This window comes from Petaurus breviceps, unplaced genomic scaffold (assembly GCF_028583685.1).
Source record: "Petaurus breviceps papuanus isolate PSGF00001 unplaced genomic scaffold, PetGlider_PUasm1.0 80, whole genome shotgun sequence".
NCBI lineage: Eukaryota > Metazoa > Chordata > Mammalia > Diprotodontia > Petauridae > Petaurus > Petaurus breviceps.
Genome location: NW_027186540.1, coordinates 5,158,884 through 5,167,168, shown reverse-complemented (window position 1 = coordinate 5,167,168; position 8,285 = coordinate 5,158,884). Strand labels below are relative to the sequence as shown.

The 8,285-nt window shown below is 39.0% G+C and overlaps 1 long non-coding RNA gene across 1 annotated transcript; it reads left to right on the top strand.

Annotated features, from left to right (window-relative positions):
* The first annotated feature begins 644 nt into the window (after positions 1–644).
* LOC138175930 (uncharacterized) lies at positions 645–1,813 on the top strand. Its single transcript, XR_011172127.1, has 2 exons — positions 645–867; positions 1,393–1,813. It is a non-coding gene; the product is annotated as an uncharacterized lncRNA (long non-coding RNA).
* Positions 1,814–8,285: the final 6,472 nt, after the last annotated feature.

Sequence of the window (8,285 nt, the reverse complement as noted above, 5' to 3'; positions counted from 1 at the left end):
CTATATTGCCACAGTAACCTAAGGACCCCTGGAACTTTCCATCCACTCTGCAGCTGACCTCTCCTGTAGTATATATATTGTCTCACTCAATTAGAACGAGCATTCCTTGAAAGGAGAGGCTGTCTCACTTCTCTATTAAATTTCCCAGAACTTAGTATAGTGCTTGGCACATAGTGCTTATTAAACGCTTTTCCATTCCATCCATTTCATTCCATCATATGAGAGACTGAATCCAAGGACTATCTCATCCTTTATACTTAGATACTAACCATCTTTTTTTTTTAATTAGCTTCTGGAGTTCTAGAGGGACTATATCCTGGATTAATTTATTTAATCATTCTTGAAGGACTTAGTCCAGTGATTCACAGTTCACATAAGGCTGAGATCCATTGAGGATGTGAAGCTTCAGTATCCTATTCTCCTTCACCTGGAAAAAGAAAATAGGGAGGAGATGCTTGCAGAGATAAGCAGGAAATTGGAATCAGAAAGACTCAATTTTTTACCTTTATTTTCTGTCTCTTTTTCAATATTTTGATATACATCTCAGTTAAAGACAATTTTTCTTTTGAAGTAGTTTCCCCATCCATTGTTTTCTTATTCACAGCTTTCTATTAGTCAGCTAGTTTTTCTCTTGGTCACTGTGATAGTAATGGCAATTAAAGATTCCCCTGTATTGGCTTGGTTTTCAAATTGATTGTATTAAAACCCAGAGTTTGTTAATCCCACCTGTGGGATGGGCTTGTTGATGTGAAAAGAAAGTCCTGAAGTGGGAGGAGCTGGTGATGTAGATTTGGAGAGACAAGAGAGAGGCGGAAGTTCTTTTTGGAAGCAGCACCTCGTGGAGAGGGAGAGACTAAGAGATTGCTGGTGGCCGCTTTGAATTGCCCTGGACTTTTGAGACCTGCCCCCTGAGCTGCCAAGGACTGAGGAGACATGGCTGTTTTGCTGGTACTTTGTCTGTCTGTTTTGATGTTATTTTGCCAGATTTGTCCACTGGTGAAAGACTGTCCTGTTGAAGAAGTCCTGGAACCTGGCATTTGGTTAAGAAGGCCTGAGACTGTCCTGCAGACAGAGAGTGAATACTGTCCACTGGTGAGGGACAGTACTGTTGTTGCAGGGGTCTGGAGACTGTCCGGCAGACAGAATGAATACTGTCCACTGGTGAAGGACAGTGCTGTTGTTGCAGGGGTCTGGGAGCCTTTCTGTTGGTTCAGAAGCCCTGAAGAAGGATTTTCTTGTTGTATGTTTACAGAAATCCTGGGAGAGGGCTTTGCTAATGTGTTCAGGGGTTCTAGGACTGTTCTACAGACAGAGGATAAATTCATGAAGGGACTGGCAATGTATCTTGCGGCTTTGCTAAGCCTTGTCTCCCCAGGAACTAAGATTGCTGAGAACTTGCCTCGTGTCAAGATGAAGAAAAGACCTCCATTTGGGTATTAAGCGCTGTGTTTAAACTTGATGTAACTCTGGGGTAGATTCAATTGTGATCCAGGGGTGGGGAACTTTTGACCTTTTTGTGTTCTATGGTTGAGCAAATGAATGTATTTTACTTATGTTTGGAAACTAATCTCCATTTGAGAAGAGGGGCTTTGTGGTGGACTTAATTAAGGTATAGCCTAGGGGTGGAGAAGTATTTAGAACAGAGACTTTGTAATTGATTGAATGATTGGAAAGTCCTGGGGTGGGGTAGTCCTTGGAGATTATTTAATCACACTTAGTAAATGCTGTATTTTGAATGATGTCATGTTTTGATCTTCTCTGTTCTTGGTTTGTCACTGAATAAAATAGAGAGCACCTATGCTGGTATTTTGAACCTGGGAAGTTGCCTTCTTTTGGCATTACATTACAGTCACTTGCAGGTTTTGTTTTTTGTCATTGAAATTATTCAATTAGCAACCACTGGCATTTACAACATATGGTTGTTGTTGTTGTTTATAGAAGTGACCAGTGAATTTTTTAATGGGAATTTTGTTTCCTGTGTTCAGAAATGCTGTGCAATTTTCTTATATTTTTTTTATCATATGTTCAGGCTTTTTTGTGGTGTCATGTTCTTCTGGGAGACTTATAATCTTTAAGTTGTCTCTATGCATCTTGTCTTCAAGATCAGTGTTTTGTTCTATAGAGATCATGTTTTCTTTTAACATTATTGAATTTCTTCCCGATTGTTCTTCACTTCTGTGTATTTGGATTCTCAATTCATTGTTCTCTCATTGGCTTCTTTGGTAAGGTTTGCCACCATGAATTCAAGTTTTTCTGTTCTTTTGATTATTTCTGCTGTGTAGGTCATAAATTGTGCTTTCACGATACTTATTTCTCTCCTAAACCATTCAGAAACATCCTGGCATGCTTCTAGGCCCTCTTGGAAATCCACAAGGTCTTCTGTCTCATGAAGTATTAATTCATTTTCTTTTGTTATGCAATATTTATTCATAGATGTCCAGTCTCCTTCAGATAATCTAGAGGCCATCTTCCCTTCTGTTAATAATATCTTCCCTATTGGTTTATTTGCTTGTGCTCAAGGTCTTTAACTGAGTTTTCTTCCTCCTGATATCTTTAGTAATTCCCCTATCACTTACTTTGTGACTATTTCTCCTTTCATAGCAGTTCCACAGCAGCTGGGCCTCAAAGTTCCCAAAATACACAATTCACTGACCTCGGTATCTGTCCCAAGTGACTTCTGGGGGTGACAGAGGTAGCCCCAGCTGGAGGCAAGTTCCTTTTATATCAGGCTTGGTGGATCCACATCCTACCAATTTCCCTCTATTCCTCAGTTCTGTGTCAGAGTACTATTGCTATACAAAATCCTGCCACAATTCAGTCACAGGCAGAACAAGCTTCTGTCTTTTGATTTTGGGGGGATTGTTCTTGTTCATCCTTCATTCTCAGAGAGGACCAATGACATCACAAGGGGGTAGAGTAGAGGTGTATCCTGTTGTGAGCCCATGATGGTTGGGGGGGAGAGGTGCTGAGTGACCACATTGGGGATCTTTTTCTCATTTAGTTTATTGGGTTGTTACCTCATTAAGGTTCTTGTTTTAGACTGTGGAGTCTACTGAAATTGCTTTATCTGTTGCACATAATTTCTGTTTTGGAGAGGTCTGAGATGGCATGAGGATTGGAGAGCATCTAATCTATCTTATCTGCCATGTGACCTCAGAGATACAAACACAGCCGCCCTCCAGGTGCTCACAGTCTAACAAGGGTGATAACTTCAAACAACCATATACATACAAAATATATAGAACATAAATGGAAGGAAGTCAAATGGGGGAAGGAAGTGGGAAAGGCTCCTGTGGAAGGTGGGGTTTGAGCCAAATCTTGAAGGAAGGGAGGGAGGCCAAGGAGCATGGTTGAGGTAGAAGAGCGTTCCAGCAAGAAGCTCAGATGGAGTATTTTGTTTGAGGTACCAGCAAGGTGGCCAGTGTTGCTGGATCATAGAATACATGGAGAGGAGTAAAGTATAAGAAGATTAGAAAGGTAGAAAGGGACCAGGGTGCTAATGGCTTTAAATGCCAAGCTGATCCTAGAGGGAACAGGGAGCTATTGGAGTGTATTTAATAGGGGGTGACATGGTCAGATCTCGGCTTTTAGGAAAATTATGTTGGTAGATGAGTGGAGGATGGTTTAGAGTGGGAAGAGACTGAGGCTAGGAGACCAATTAGAAGGCTGTTGCAATAGTCTACTCAAGAGGTGATGAGGGTATATATGAATAATAAATAATGACAAACAAGTATTTATTAAGCACCTACTATGTACTAGAAACTGTGCTAAATGGTTTACAAATATTTGATCATCACAGGTAGGTACTGTTATTATTATCCCTATTTTACAGCTGAAGAAAGTGAGGTAAACAGAGGTCAAGTGACTTATCCAGGGTCCCAAAGCTAGTAAGTATCTGAAGAAGAGGTAAATTTGAACTCACGTCTTCCCTACTTCAGGCCCATGATGCTATTCACTGAACCATTCAGCTTTTCAGTCCAGCAAAAGAGACCTTCTTACATGCTATGTCATTTCTCCTTCTGTGCTTTAGCTCTGGCTATCCCCTATACCTGTGATGTACGTCCTCCTTAATTCCACCACTTAGAATCCCTCCTTTCCTTAAAGGCTTAGCTGAAGCCCAACTTTTCCCATGATCCTTTCATGGGATCACCTTTCATGGTCCCTCTACTGCTAGTCTCTTTCCACCAAATTTATCTTGTATCTTATTTCCATGTACCCATATACATGTAAACAAAGCAAATAGAGCCATGTAAATGAACTTTTAAAGCATAGAGAAGACACAAATCAGAGTTGGACTCCGGAGTTTCCAGTTATAGAGAGGGAGCAGGGAGCTGGAGAGAGAAACCTTTCACTTGTTTTCCACATTTTTTAAAAAGTCTGTCACTCTCCAAGCTTAGGCTGAGTTTTTTGATCCACAGAACCAAGGTTGCCCTGATATGAGCATGCCATGTTGAATCTCCAGGGCTAGGGGACTGGCGGACTGTTATAATGTTAAAATTAAAGTAGAACATTTCCTTCCCTTGACTAGAAAGAACCTTGTAATGTGAGATGAGGGGAGGAAGAGATGATGCTGATCACTATGTAGAGGTGTGCTACATATTGTAGCTCTTACACATGCATGCACACACAGACACACACACACACACACATACACCTGCTTCTGTTACTTGGGAAGGGGTGAGGGGATACTGGGAAAATAAAAATCCAGATCCAAGTATGCTGAAATCTATGAGGACTGACTTTAGCAAGCAGCCAGGGAAGAGAAGAGGCATGTTTCTGGCATGTCTTACTCTTCTTGACCCCTTTTGGGGTTTTCTTGGCAAAGATATTTTGCCACTTCCTTCTCCAGCTCATTTTTTACAGATGAGGAAACTGAGGCAAACAGGGTTAAATGACTTGCCCACGGTCACACAGCTAAGAAGTATCTGAAGCAGAATTTGAGCTCAGGTCTTTCTCACTCCAGGCCCCACACTCTATCCACTATACTACCTAGCTGCCCCTTGAAAGGCATAAGGAATGATTAACTACATTTAAATATAGACAACAGCAGAAAGAAGATGCCAGGTTTTGTTTTGTTTTCTTTTAATTTTAAAATTTAATTTAATTTTAAAATTTGTTTTAAATTTTGTTGTTTAACCTAAAGGGAATCTTATACTAGAGTGGCTTTGGTTATATCAGTCCCAGTGAAATTTCAAGTCCAGTCTTTACTTCTTTTCTATTTGAATACATTATTTTTATAAATTATATCATATCTATATTCTGTTAACACTAACAACACCCATTTATATAGTAATTTAAAGCTGATAAAATCCTTTGGCAAGATGCTTCTTGATAACCCTGTCCAAAATAACCCTCTCTATAGCAAAAGTTTACTGATGACTTTTGGTTTTTACAGCACAGTTATCACTGATAAACAGTGAAACTCATTGAGCTATCTCTTGAAATAAAGAAAAACTGCTAAGAGAAGCCAACTGAAAAAAAAATGGCCATAGTGGACATCATATACAACATTCTGCACCCATAGTCCCATTTCTCTATGAGGAGGAGTATATTTCATCATCTGTTCTCCAGGGGGAATTAAAAGCTTAGTTCATTAAAAAAAAAAAACTAATTTTCTGAATAATATTGTTTAAGGTCAAGAATTTTAATAAATATTACAAATATATTTGTATATATATACATATATACATATACTATGTCAATCTATGTATTCATTTGGACCTATAATTTTATTGGTAAAGAGAACTTCTAAGTGAGGAAATTCCCTCCACCAATCCAGATCCTCTCAGTTTATAGTCTTAGAGAGTTGCTTGGGACACTGAGAATTTAAATGTCCAGAATCATAGATTCAGCATATGTCAAAGGCAGGATTTGAACTCAGGTCTTCCTCACTTAGAGGATAGCTCTCTAGCTTTGGAGCCACACAGTACATAAAGTGCTGGTCTTGGAGTTCAAATCCTGCCTCAGACACTAGCTGTGTGATTCTGGGCAAATCACTTAGTCACTCTTAGCCTCAGTTTTCTCATCTGTAAAAAGGGAATGATGATGATAATTGATGATGATGATGATAGTACCTATCTTCCAGGGTTACTGCTGAGCAATAGGAAAAGGAAGGAATAGGAAATAGCAATAGGAAAAGGAGGAAACATGTGTAAAGCACTTAGCAAACAAAATGCTAGCTATTATCATTCATTGCCTTTCATGTTTTATAGAGGAGTAAAAAATGAATAGAAAATCAATGTCTATAATTCGAATCTTAAGCAAAGCAGGTACTTTTTGCTTTGGATCATATGGAGGAAGCATCACTGACAAGTTGTGGGACCTATTTTCTTCTAATCTTCTTTTCCTCTGAGCAGGGCTTCTTAATCTATTCTGTGTCATGGACCCCTTTGGCAGCCCTGTGACAACCCTTTTCATAGTAATGTTCTCAATGCATAAAAATAAAATGCATGGGACTACAAAGGAAACCAATTATATTGAAATAAAGATGTAATTTCCCTCCTCATGCAAGCTCACGGGCCCTTTGTAATCTAATTGTGGACACCAAGTTAAGGACCTTTGCTAAATAGAAGAAGGCAAGTTACCCAAGGAGAGAAAGCAAAGGATGAGAGGCTGTTCCAATATTGATGGCATTGTGTATTCCTTTATAATGAGACTTGAAAATGAAAGTGTGGGTAGAAAGGTTAATAAAATGCAGAAAGCCGTGAAAAATTGCCTAGGGGGTGGGAACCTCTTTATAATTGCAATGCCTTTGGGGTTTTGTTAAAAATGAGTCAGGCACACTTTTTCTAGGTGCCAAGGAAGGACTAAAATCATCGCCATCTACTTTTATTTACATTCCAAAGAAATCTTTATTAACCCTTTGTTAAGTAGTGCTTAAAGAAAAAAAGAAAGAAAATGACATATGTTGGACCCTTGCTAGGGGAGTTCTTATTCCTTACACCTGTCTAAAAGCAGGTACCAAGTCCAAGGTCCTTGGAGACCCTACTGTCTCAATAAAAGGCCAAAACTAATTTTACAGCCCCCATGGAGTCCACAGGTTTTTCTGCTTCTTAGTAAGTTCTGAATAGTCACAGGGATAATAAAAGCTTGGGAGTTAGATTAATTCATGGCTGATAACAGTTAATTGCTAGAGAGGTCTCTCATCTTCCTCCTTTGACATCACAATTATATTTATTATGTCTCAGGTTTTAAGACTTGGATTTCTCTTCCTGGAAGACTTGAATATTAAAATACTGACTTTGTTACTGTAGACCAAAGCTGACCCAACTAAAATTGTAAACTGAAAACACGAAGTCACATATTTATGCAATCTCTAGTGCCAAATCTTCTATGAGTATTGACACATATAATATTCCACCCACCTTTTGTTCTTCATAGGAAAATTGAGGCTCTGCAGTATGAAAACTGCTGGGAAATCTGACCACTCACAGCCAAATATTGAATTATAAATTCCAGTTTACAAATTTTGAGGTTGTTGCAAGATCCCAAGGGGCTTTGTTGTATATAAAACCCACCTTTAAACACCAATATCCTGCGGCTGTTCTATTATGACAAATCTTGAAATGCCATGTTCTCAGAGGAACTAAAATTGCACGTGACCCAAAAAGGTAATGGAGAGATGCTTTGTGGGTATAAGTAGACTGTGGTATATTAACAAAGATGGAATAAATAATCAGTAAGAACAAGTTCAAGTGGATAAGGAAGTTGGTCAATTATATAGGTTGAGTGAGAATGGCATTTAGCTGGGTCTTAGTACAAATAGTGAATCTTGTGAAGTGGTCAGTTGTATTCTAATTTGCACCATGCAAAATTATAATTATATAAAGTATGGGTCATTGGCTCCAACATGATGGAAATGTGCAATGCAAATTTGAATAATTTGGCTACTTCCCTGGATTCGCTATTTCTACCAATCAGCACCTACCTGTATTAAAAGACCCAGAGAAAAGTCTCTATGACATTGGGTTAGTCCTTTATGGAAAATTTATAGAAAGACATGAACAAGAATCACAGGGGTTGAGAAGACGGAGAAGGTTTGCAATTTGTACCAATGGAAGAAATATCCATACTGGGAAGATTCACAGAACCATTTATGGCATCTTGTAGCAACTGACTCACTGTTTCCTTTTGTAGGATTCCTGTCATACTTCATCCCTCTTTCCCCACCCACAAAATGTTTGCCCACTAGAGCAAACTTTTACCATTCCTCCCAAGAGAATCTACTTCCTGTGGGAAAGATCTACTTGGGCAACATCTTATACAAATCTTTGTAAATGCAGAGA